Source organism: Saimiri boliviensis, chromosome 4, assembly GCF_048565385.1.
Source record: "Saimiri boliviensis isolate mSaiBol1 chromosome 4, mSaiBol1.pri, whole genome shotgun sequence".
Taxonomy (NCBI): domain Eukaryota; kingdom Metazoa; phylum Chordata; class Mammalia; order Primates; family Cebidae; genus Saimiri; species Saimiri boliviensis.
Genome location: NC_133452.1, coordinates 9,494,697 through 9,506,673, shown reverse-complemented (window position 1 = coordinate 9,506,673; position 11,977 = coordinate 9,494,697). Strand labels below are relative to the sequence as shown.

Sequence of the window (11,977 nt, the reverse complement as noted above, 5' to 3'; positions counted from 1 at the left end):
TTATCAATTCCTTATGGTTAAGGGTGTCACCATATTGTGGGATATTGTTCTTGCGAGTCCAGAATAGTACTATACAAGTGATTTTGCTCTTCTGGTGAGTTTGTATGTTTGTCTGGCTAAAAGTGAAACCTCGATCTTTGAAATACCTTATATCCATGTTAAGTCTGTGATTCTGAATTTTAGTAGCTATATACATGTGTATGTATAGTCCTCTCTGTATCAGAGGAGGTTTGGTTTTGGGACTTCCCTTGGATCCCAAAATCCTTAAATGCCCAAGTCCCTACTACAAAATGATGTAGTATTTGCATATAACCAATGCACAACCTCTCCTGTATGCTTTAAATCCTCTCTAGATTATGTATAATGCCTCATGTAATATAAATGCTATGTAAATGGGTTGTTAATACTGTCTGTTTTAGGGAATAATGACAAGAAAAAAGTGTGTACTTGTTCAGTACGGATGTAGTTTTTCTTCCTGAATATTTTATTATCTGCAGTTGGTTGAATTCATGAATATGGAGCCCATGGATATGGAGAGCCAACTATATATACTTATTTTTTTCTAGCTTCAATTTTTTTTTACACAATCTGGCTTGCTTTACATTCATAAATAATAAACAACTTGGAAACTATGGAAAACACCTGTAGAAAACTTGAGTTTGCAAGATTTTAATTTTTATTCTGACAGCCAGATAATGAGCCCTTAAGAGGAAGGGGTTAAGCAGTCACATAAATTCAGGAAGATGTTTACAACATGAACCAATGCTTTGTGGCTATATTTTAAGAGATTTACTCTGAATATTGTTTTGATTAGAAATCTTAAACCTGAATGTGCGAATGTCATTTTCTTTGAACAGTTTTAATTTTGTGAATGGCATGAATTGGCTGGACTGGTTTGCTTTCATCAAAGACATAATGTTGGCAAGATAGGGTTGATGTTTAATTTTTATTGTGACCACTGGTTTTGAAGGTAACATGAATGAAGAAAAAAATCCTGGCAGTACTGACATTTCTAGAGATAGCTTATCTCAGGGGGATTTGTTCCAGGACCCCTGTGGACACCCAAATCCATGGATGCTCAAGTCCTTTATATAAAATGGTGTAGTATTTACATGCAACCCGTGTGCATCCTCCTGTATGCTTTAAATCATCTCTAGATTACTTATAATACCTAACACAATGTAAATGCTATGTAAATAGTTGTTATTACTATTACCGTTTTAGAGTTGTGGTCTCACTGTGTTGCCCAGGCTGGACTCAAAACTCCTGGGCTCAAGCAGTCCTCCTGCCTTAGCCTCCTGAGTAGTTTGTTACTTTTTATTATTGTATTCTTATTTTTAATGTTTTTTTCCAAATGTTTTTGATCTGTGAATGCATGTCCTATGGATTCAGAGAGCCGACTATATAACCTCACCTCTAATTCAGTGGTTCTCATAGGAGAGCAGCACTTGAAAAGAGGCCACGGTGAGACTGGGGTGGGGTGGACGTGTCAGGGTTTTGTAAACTGCTTTACGCACCCACCCTCCCCAAATTATCTTCCTCTCCCCTGCAGACTCTTTGTGGTGATTAGCTATTGCTTCTGAAAGGATTGTGTCCCTTAGATATGTTATTGCAAGAAACAATTGAGAACATGTGCCTTACATTTTATATTAGAACTCGTGATGAAAAAAGACAACGGTAGTTTCCCCACGGTTTTGAATTCTCAGCTAAATTGTGGTCCTTTGATTTCATCAGTGGAGATTTGACTGAAGAAGTCATCTTTGTTATAGAAAAATAAAATTAAATTCAAAGCTTATAAAGTGTATAAATGAAAGAGTTCATTAGAATTTTGTGTAGATTGTTTTTCAAAAAATGAACTACAGAAGCCCCTGTTATTTTAAATTTTGGTTCGTAAAATGCTAAGTATTTATCAAGTAATGGAAGAGTAACAACCAAAGTAGGAATTCTTTAGTATTGGCGATTAATTCAAACTAACAAATGATAAGGCTCTATAATTCTAATTCACTTAGAGGGAAAGTATGTTCCACGTTAGGAACATAATTTCTGTAAAGGGAGGTAGGGGTGTGTGTGTGTGTGTGTGTGTGTGTGTACAGTTACAGTCATTTTGCTTCGTATGTCAGGAAAAGAGTCACAATTTTGAAGTTCATTAAATGGGTTTCATTCCTCACTGTGGCCCTTTCTCACCATAGAACATCGTAAATAGGAATCTTTCTGATTTGAAGTCTTTGTATTTATAGAATGGGTATAATAATACCTTCTTACCTACCTCACAGGGTGGTGGTTGTGAGGATGAAAAAGATACGTGGTAAATGGTATATTAGTTCGAATGATACACCATTCACACTGCTATAAAGAAATGCTTGAGATTGGGTAATTAATAAAGAAAAAAGGTTTAATTGGCTTATGGCCCCACAGGTTGTGAGGAAGCATGGCAAGCAGCATCAGCCTCTGGGGAGGCCTCAAGAAACTATAGTCACGATGGAAGATAAAGCCAGAGCAGGTACTTCTCATGGCTGGAGCAGGGGCAGGGTGGAGGTGCTGCTTTCTTTTAAACAACCAGATCTCTTGACAGCTCACTCACCATCTTGAGAACAGCATCAGTGGGATGGTACTAAACCACAAACCCACCCCTGTGATCCAGTCCCCTTCCACCAGGCCCCACCTCCAACACTGGGGATTACAGTTCAACATAGGGTGGGGACACCGGTCCAAATCATATCAAATGGTAAAATGCTATACAAGTCAACCGTAAACTTTTAATTTTAGAAGGTTTTATTACTTTTTCTTCCTTGAAGCAAGCTGCAAATCCACATGGGTGCAACTATTTAAAGTTAAGATGTCTTCTGTCTTTTAACCTCTGCCAAATAATTGGACATTTTGAGGGCATACATTTTAGGCAGTAAAACCTTTTAGGTTTGAGGACGGTTTTGTTTTTGTTCTTAATTGTTAGAACTTATCTTTTTTTTTTTTTTTTTTTTTTTTTGAGACAGAGTTTCGCTCTTGTTACCCAGGCTGGAGTGCAATGGCGCGATCTCGGCTCACCGTAACCTCCGCCTCCTGGGTTCAGGCAATTCTCCTGCCTCAGCCTCCTGAGTAGCTGGGATTACAGGCACGTGCCACCATGCCCAGCTAATTTTTTGTATTTTTAGTAGAAATGGGGTTTCACCGTGTTGAACAGGATGGTCTCAATCTCTTGACCTCGTGATCCACCCGCCTCTGCCTCCCAAAGTGCTGGGAATATAGGTGTGAGCCACCGTGCCCGGCCAGAACTTATCTTAATTATCTGAACTGATAAGGTACCACAAATTGTATATAATGCATATTTTGCAGGTTTTTTTGGTTTCTATCATAATAGGAATGAATACAGGTGAAGGATTTTGTAGAAAAAAAATAAACTTGTGAGATTTGACTTTTTTTATGTCTTTATATATTTTTTGATTAAATTACTTGTAACCATTGTTTGCAAAGCATATGTGATCTTACATTTAATTTCCCTTTGTTGGTAAGCATGCTTTACAAAATAATTTTTTTTTTTCAGACAGAGTTTTGCTCTTGTTGCCCAGGCTGAATTGCAGTGGTGCCATCTCAGCTCCCTGCAACCTCCTCCACCTTGGGGTTCAGGTGATTCTCCTGCCTCAGCCTCTGGAGTACCTGGGATTATAGGCATGTGCCACTACACCTGTTTAATTTCTGTATTTTTAGTAAAGACAGAGTTTCACCATGTTGGTCAGGCTGGTCTCAAACTCCTAACCTCAGGTGATCCACCTGCCTTGGCCTCCCAAAGTGCTGGGATTATAGGCGCGAGCTACCATATCCAGCCCAAAATAATTTTTCTCTAAAATTTTATTATGTTTCAAAATCTTTTAAAAGAACTGCAACTAGTGATACTAAAAAAAAATCTGTTTGCAGTTTGTTTTCACAATATGAATGCCATAGATAATGATTTTCTTCAAAATTATACGAAGTTATAGCTCCATACCTTCTGTAAATTGATTTCCTCAGGGTACATTTCTAGTTACATAGGCAGTCTCTAATTGAAACAGATGGATTAGTTTCCAAAGTTCACTTGAATAGGCAGTTATTTGGGATCTTGAAAATACTTACCTATACAAACAGTGTTGTAAATAAGAGAGTCTCAGATTATCAAATGACACTTATTTAAATCTCTGTACCTGAACTAATAATACCAGCTGCAGTTTTATCCTGGCCGTAAGGGCTACTATAATATAATAGGAAAAAATAACAGGACATCTTACCCTCCCCTAAGTCCATTCGTGGACCCAGATACAATCTGAGGTCTTCTGTAAATATTTTTCCATTTATCTTTTACTTCTCGTATTCCTTTGCTGTTTAGAACATCCCAGGATCTCATTGTTTATACTTGTTTTTCCCACTTTGTTGTAATATCAGTTCTTCTGGTCTGAGTATTGTTGCTCTTGGGTCTTAGGGATGCGTGTATCAGATAACCATTTCATAATGCTTCGTGGTCTCCCAGTGTTAGGGATCGTCCTGCCTCCAACTCTTGCTCCTCCTCCATTAGATGTGCTTGTATGTTGGCCCTTCCCAGCCCTTCTTAAAAGTTATCAGGAGTCAACTCAGTAGTCCAGTAATTTCTAGGTGTCCTTCCCAACAGTTACTGTAGCTAAGGATGAATTTTGTAGTACTGTTTATTTACAGTCCAATTTAGCTTAGAAGTTAAAACAAACCAACTAAACATATATAAAAGATTAATCCTTAATACCAAAACTACTCTATACAATTGTATTTTTTTAGAATAAACTTTTCATCTTAGAATAATATCAGACTGATAGAAAATTTGCAAAGGTAGTACAGAGTTCTTACATGCTCTTCATCCAGCACCCCTTAATATCGACTTCACACTTACCCTATACATTTGTTCAAACTAATCTATTAACATTCGTACAAAGTGCTGTTAACTAAACTGCAGACTTTATTTGGATTTCCCACTTTTTCTGCTGATTTCCTTTTCTATTCTAGGAACCAGTCGAAGACACCACATTGCATTTAGCTGTCACATCCACGAATCTGAATTTATCTGATGTGTTCTCATGACTAGACTGGGATGATGGGCTTGGGGATGAATGCCACAGGGTTGAAATGCCCCAGTGGCATTACTTTATCACTGGTGATGTCAACTTTGATCACTTAAGGTGGTGTCTGCCAGGTTTCTCCAGGAGTCACCATTTTTTCCTTTCCATGCTCGACTTCTTTGGAAGTAAGTGGCTATGCACAACCCGCTCTCAAGGGGAGGGAAATTAATCTCTACCTCCTGGAGGGGGGAAGTGTCTAATGCATTATTTGGAATTTCTCCAGATGGAAGTTTTGCTGTTTCTCATTTATTTATTTGGTTATTTATGTCAGTATGGACTCATAAATGTTTGCTGTTACTGTTTTTACTTTGAGTTATAATCCAGTACCATTATGACTGATTTTGTTGCTCAAGCTGTTCTTGTTTTAGTGCATCGGAGCTCTTTCAGTTGGCTTCTGTGTCCTTTTGATATGCTCCCATCCTTTGTTGTATTATTTTTCTTTTTATTTGCTTCTTGAATCATTTCTTTCTTATACCACAAGATGCTCTGGGCTTGTCTTGTGTTTTTTCTCTTTCTGTCCTAGGATCAGCCATTTCTCCAAGGAGCTCTGGTTCCTTTTACTGGATAATGGTATTTAGAAATGAAAATGTGGGTACTGGCTGTGTTCATTGCTTTTGGGGTATCATTGCTTTTAGGCCCTCTCAGTGGTAGAATTAGAAAATACAGGTATGTCTTCTAACACATGTATACACACAGCTCTATAATTCCATATCTATGTATGTATGTATGTATGTATGTATCTATCTATCTATCTATCTATCTATCTATCTATCTGTCTATCTAAAATAATCATGAATTGATACTGATGTCTCTGGCTCTGATCCAGCACAAGGTTCATTCTGGCGTTCCTCCCTGGCTTATCTGTAACTTACTTCTCTTATAATGTGAAACCTGGCTTCCATTGCTATTATTAATTATGTGTTTGTTCAGCCCTAGCTTACTTGTAAAGTAGTTTCAGAATTGCTAACTGGTACCCCTGTGAGAAGTAAGTTTATCAATTAGGGTGTAGTGTTTTAGTAAAGTTCCTTTTGTCTTTAGCCTTATATAGTCAAAACACTATTTTCCAAAGTAACTTAGGTCAGCACCTTTTTCCTTCATCTTCCTCAGTGAGGGGTATCATACTTTTGTAATTTAATTAGATTGATTTATTTCAGTCTGCGTTGCATCCTGGGATCCTCCAGGATCTTGGTTGACTTTCTAAAATGTGCATTTGATATAGTTCTATGGGTTTTGTGCGATTTAAAATGTTAAATACTCACAGAATATTGTAATATAGTTATTTCGTGCTCCTCCTTTTTTGATTTCCATGTGAACTTTATTTCCAGAAGAGAAAGATGAATATATTTTAATACATACAAAGAATGTGTAATTGTCTGACTTTGTTACCTCTAATACTAGGAATATATATATATATATTTGTTACTGTCATATTTGCTTTCTTTAGAATTAGAAATGATCATTTAGTTATTATAAATTTAATGACCAATGAAATACTGTTTGGATTCTAACAATAGTTGTGCTAATTTTTTCCTGTACAGACAGGAAACCCTGAAGGGGTTGCCGTTTGTATTCAAAGCAGACAAATCATACAGAAACTAAGAAATCTATAACAGCAGCTACCATTTATTGACTCTTACAGTGTGCCAGACTCAACAACCCTGTGAAAGGGTGGTGTTATGTACATTCTACAAATAAAGAAACCAGTTTGGGTACAGTAGATAACTTTCCCAAAAATCACAGAGCTATAGATTGTTAGGGGGATTCAAATTCAGGATTCTGGGGTACCAGACTTTATGCTAAACTAAAAATACCAAAATTAGCCAGGCGTGGTGGCACGCACCTGTAATCACAGCTACTCAGGAGGCCAAGGCAGGAAAAATTGCTTGAACCCAGGAGGCAGAGATTGCCGTGAGCTGAGATCACACCACTGCACTCCAGCCTGGGCAACAGAGCAAAAGTCCATCTCAAAAAAAAAAAAGTGTGCCTATGCCATTCTCAGAGTATGGCAAATCAGAGTCTCCCAGTAGAGGATGTGAGCACTGACATTGTTAACAAACTTCCTACGTGCCTCACATGGAGCCAGACCAGCAACAGCGTAGTTCTGGTGCTCACCAGAAACACTGGTTAGGCTACAGTACTCCTCTACCCCGTGGCTTTAAGATCATGCTACTTAATACAGTTGTTAGAGTTAACCTTATTTGTTTTGATCATTCCCTGTTGGATTTCGTAAGATTACAAGAACTTTTTAATTGAATGACACACTAACAAGCACATACTTGCTCATTTGCTTTTAGGTTTTCTGTTTTCTTAAACATACAGAAATACAGAGGAAAGCAGGAAGTTGTGTACATTATTTTGGGCTATAGTGAGCAAAGTGACTCAAACTGATATAAGCTCACAGGTAGGACAGAAGTCATCAACTTTCAGCTGAGAACTGGATCCCTGAGAATATGATAACAACAGCACAGCAGTAACATTAAGACTAGCAGCTAGCATTAACTGAGTACTCGCTATATGCTGGGGCTAGGAAGAGGGCTAAGTAAGTTGATCACGTTGCACATCTAGAAAGTGGCAGAGCCAGGATGTGAATCCAGAGCTCTGGCTATAAAGCCATGTATGCCCTTGACAGTGTACAGCCTCCCAAAGTTACATTTTGTCTCACACAGTGTTTTAAATATTTTTTGACTTAGTGCCTTACATTTTTAAATGGGAAAATCCGGATTTTGTGTTTTCGTCGAAATACCAGGAAGTCTGTCAACACTGGGCCCACATTCCCATATGACTTGCAGCAGAAGTGCTCCAGTGTACCACAGTATCCATCATTTGTCTTATGGCCACCCAAGTGCACCTGTTTGCATCATTTAACGGGCCTATGTAGGAATTTCAGTTTGTGATGGGATCCCAGTATAGAACCACAGAAACTGACTTTTGAAGGATAATGTAAAGGCTGTTTGTATCTTAACACTTCATTTAAAAAAACAATATGCTTTCCTTTTGTTTATTTATTGGGATATATTTTTTTAAGTCCCTGTCCTCTGTCACTGCCCAGAGTAATTATCATCGGGTTTATATTTTCTTGTGTTTTTTGTGATTCTATAAATTATGCCTTTGTTATATAACACATGTAATTTTTTCAAACAAATGTGATAATGCTATACAACCGAGTGGTTTCCCCCATGCTGTCTACTTTGGATCTGTCCTTATAAATGTATATTGCTCTACATGGTATTCCCTTACATGAATGTACCATAACTTATTTAATTATTTCACTCTTGATAGAAACTTAATTGTTCTGTGTAAACACTGTAGTCACAGACATTCTTGTACACACCTCTTTATGAACTTACTCTGTTGTTTTTGTAACAATGGTTGATTGAAATGGAATTGTGAGGTCATGGGATATGCACATACACATCTTTGATATATATTGCCAAATTGCTCTCCAAAAAGACTATACTAATTTATACTTTACCCAACAGTATAGGAAAAATTGGATTTTTCCTCATTATTGCAACCATGATCAGTAAAAAATGTAATTTCATTGAAATATATATTTATTTTTATTTATTTTAAAATTCTGAGCCTCATACCATTGTCCAGGCTGGAGTACAGTGGCACAGTCTCAGCTCACTGCAACCTCCACCTCCCAGGTTCCAATGATTCTCATGATTCAGCCTCCTGAGTAGCTGGAATTACAGGCATGTACTACCACACCTGGCTAATTTTTTGTATTTTTAGTAGAGATGGGGTTTCATTATGTTGGCCAGGCTGGTTTCAAACTCCTGGCCTCAAGTGATCTGCCCACATTGGCCTCCCAAAGTGCTAGGATTACAGGCATGAGCCACTGGCACCTGGCTTAAATCTTTCTCTTCATTTCTAGTGACACTGAACCGGTTTTTAATGTTTATTGGCCATTTGCATTTCTTTTAGTTTTCTGATTTCTTTTGCTTATTTTCTGTTAGGCTGCCTTTCTCTTGTTGATCTGTTGGAACTATTTATATTTATTAATTTTATTCATTTTTCTGTGATGGCTATAAATATTTCAGTTTGCCTTTTAACTTGTTTAGGATACTTAACACTGCGTAGAAATTTAACATTTTTATATAGTCGTGTCTGTTATTTTATGACTACCTTATTTTATGTGTACTCAGATTATTTTAAAATTCTATAATTGTCATGGTTTTCTTCTTACACTTTGAATCAGTTTGCAGATAATGCCCATGTGTTGTCATTGTTGATTATATTTCTAAAGTTTTTTAGTCTGTAGATACCCCCTTGCCTTTTTTTTTTTTTTTTTTTTTGCCATATATGAAGAAACAGGGTCATTTATCCTGGAGGGTCTGAATTTTTATGATTATATCCCAGTTGACCCACATGTTTCTATTTTCTGTGTGTTCTCTGTGAATTGGCTATGAGATAGAGTGGATTGATCCAATTTATAATTTTTTTTTACTGGTGGATTGTATTAACACTGCTTTCTCAGGACACACACCCATGTCTGACTGTTTGTGCCATTAGTAGTAGCTGATGAACATTCCTAGATTCCTTACTTCATTAAGGATATTCTACTTATTCTTCATTTATTAGCTTCTTTATTATTCATTTCATTTATTAGATATTGCTACCAGGTATGATAGAATAAAATACACAATCATCTCAGTTTGATTACTGGAAAACAATCCAAGTTTTGTTTTTGGACATCCTTGGGGTGTAACTCTCCATGGATGTAGCATCAGATAACTGCATTTTAAAGACTTTGGGAACATTTCTTCTTGGGGCTCTGTCACTGACTAGGTATACAGTTAGATTCTCTTCTTTTTTCTCTTATATTTCCGAAATAATAGCTTTATTGAGATATAATTCACATAGCATAGAATTCACTGTTTTAAAGTGTTCAGTTCAGTGTGTAACCATCACCACTGCAACTGTCCCCACTGTCTAACTTTGGAACATTTTCATCACCCCAAAAAGAAGTCACCTCCTGTTCTCACTAGCCCCATTACTAGACAACCGCTAATCTACTTTCTGTCTCTTAATATTTGCCTAGCCATCTAATGGGGTCATACAGTATGTGGTCTTTTGCGACTGGTTTCTTTCAATTGCGTATGTTTTCAAGGTTCGTCCTTGCTGTGATATGTATCAGTGCTTCATTCCGTTTTATGGCTGAATAATATTCCATCATATGGCACACATTTGTTGACCTATTCATAGATTTCTTAAAATTTTGTTTCTAGGTATTGGTTTTTAATTTGTTTTTATAAGAATTATGTAAAATACTTGGTTTTACAAGAAAATCTAAATGTATTTTCAAAGAAGTTTAGCTTCTCTGACAGGCATAGTTAATCTTTTAAAACATTTTATGTTTTATCCTTCCAATTTTTAGTGTAAGCTTTTTGGAAGTATGTAGTTTTGTTTATTTGTTTACTTCTAATGTTTAAGATGAGTTTATTTCCCCCAAGATGTCTTTGTGTTGTTATCGTTACATAATACCCCTACTATCCCTCCTTCAATTTTTTAATCTGTTTGTTCCCAACTTTGAACTATGTTGGAATTATCCTTTTCTTTTACCGCCAGTGAAATGCTAAAGTATTACATATGCCTTTTCCATTTTCCCCGGCTTTGGTGTTGTGGTATATCAGTATTGTCACATCATGCAGCCATGTATGACAGTACTTTCTTCTCCATAACTGTCATTTAGTCTCAGTTCTTCAGCGTTGTGTGTATGTGTGTAGACAGATAAAATATTAATAGTAGACATGTAGATAGAAGTTTTGGATTTTGTTGAAAGTCTCATTTTTAATTACTATATCCCAATCTCTTGAGTCATTCTGGTTGAGTGATACCTGTTCTTTAGTAGATTTCTGAGTCAGGGCTCAAGAGGACAGTATTTCCTGTTTCTAACAGTTTCTGTTTGTAACAGTTTGCAACAGTTATACTTAAAATTTTGTTTGACCTTCCATAAAATCTTTGGTTTATATTTTCTTTCCTTGGATAAATGTGTTATTCATTGTCTTTTGACAGGAAGCATTGATGTTCAAAGGTCTGATGACAATGTGATTTTTTTGTTTTCACTTACAAGAACTTTGTTTTGTGTGTTTGCTGAATACCAAAAAGTATTTTTTTCTTTAAACTCTGCTAGTTTTACATGGGGTTGGTTTTTCCAGTTTAATATTTTCAGATATATGGTGTGCACTTTGAATACAGTTCCAGGGTTGTGGTTTTTTTTTTGGTCAGACTGTGTTTTAAATTTCTAGTGAGTTTCTTAACTTACAGTTTCACATTTTTTTTGCTTCTCTGATTCAGTTCTCTTTGGGAACTGTTCTTTATATATTTTGGACCTAATTTGCCTGTCTTCTCTGTCACTTCTTTTTAGATCTTTTCTTTTTCTTTGTTTCTCATTGAGTTATAAAGTTTGCTTTTGTTGACCTCATTTCAGTGAAGGCATTATCTGTTCTGTTTATTTGCTCTTACCTGCCTTCTGGTTTGTTTTCGATTTTTGAAATTAAAAGAAAAATTGATTTGATTTTTGATTTAAAAATTAAAAAAATTCTGAGTTCTACCACTGAGTTTTTTTTCAATTCTAATTTATGTCATTTTATATTTTTATGATTTTCTTAATTTCTTTTTCGTTTTTAATTGTTCCTTAGGTTCTGGGGTAGAAGTGTAGATCATGCAGGATTATTGCATAGGTAGATACACGGCAGTGTGGTTTGCTGCCTCCATCTCTCCCGTCACCTATATCTGCATTTTTCCCCATGTTATCCCTCCCCAACCTTCCCACCCGCGCAGTCCCTCCCCAGTCCCCACCAACAGACCCCAGTGTGTGATGCTCCCCTCCCTGTGTCCATGTATTCTCATTGTTCAAC

General features: G+C 36.6%; 1 protein-coding gene across 6 annotated transcripts in view; it reads left to right on the top strand.

The window, feature by feature from the left end:
* MAP3K4 (mitogen-activated protein kinase kinase kinase 4) overlaps nt 1-11,977 on the top strand; it is a 123,313-nt gene that overhangs the window by 55,318 nt on the left and 56,018 nt on the right. The window lies entirely within an intron of this gene.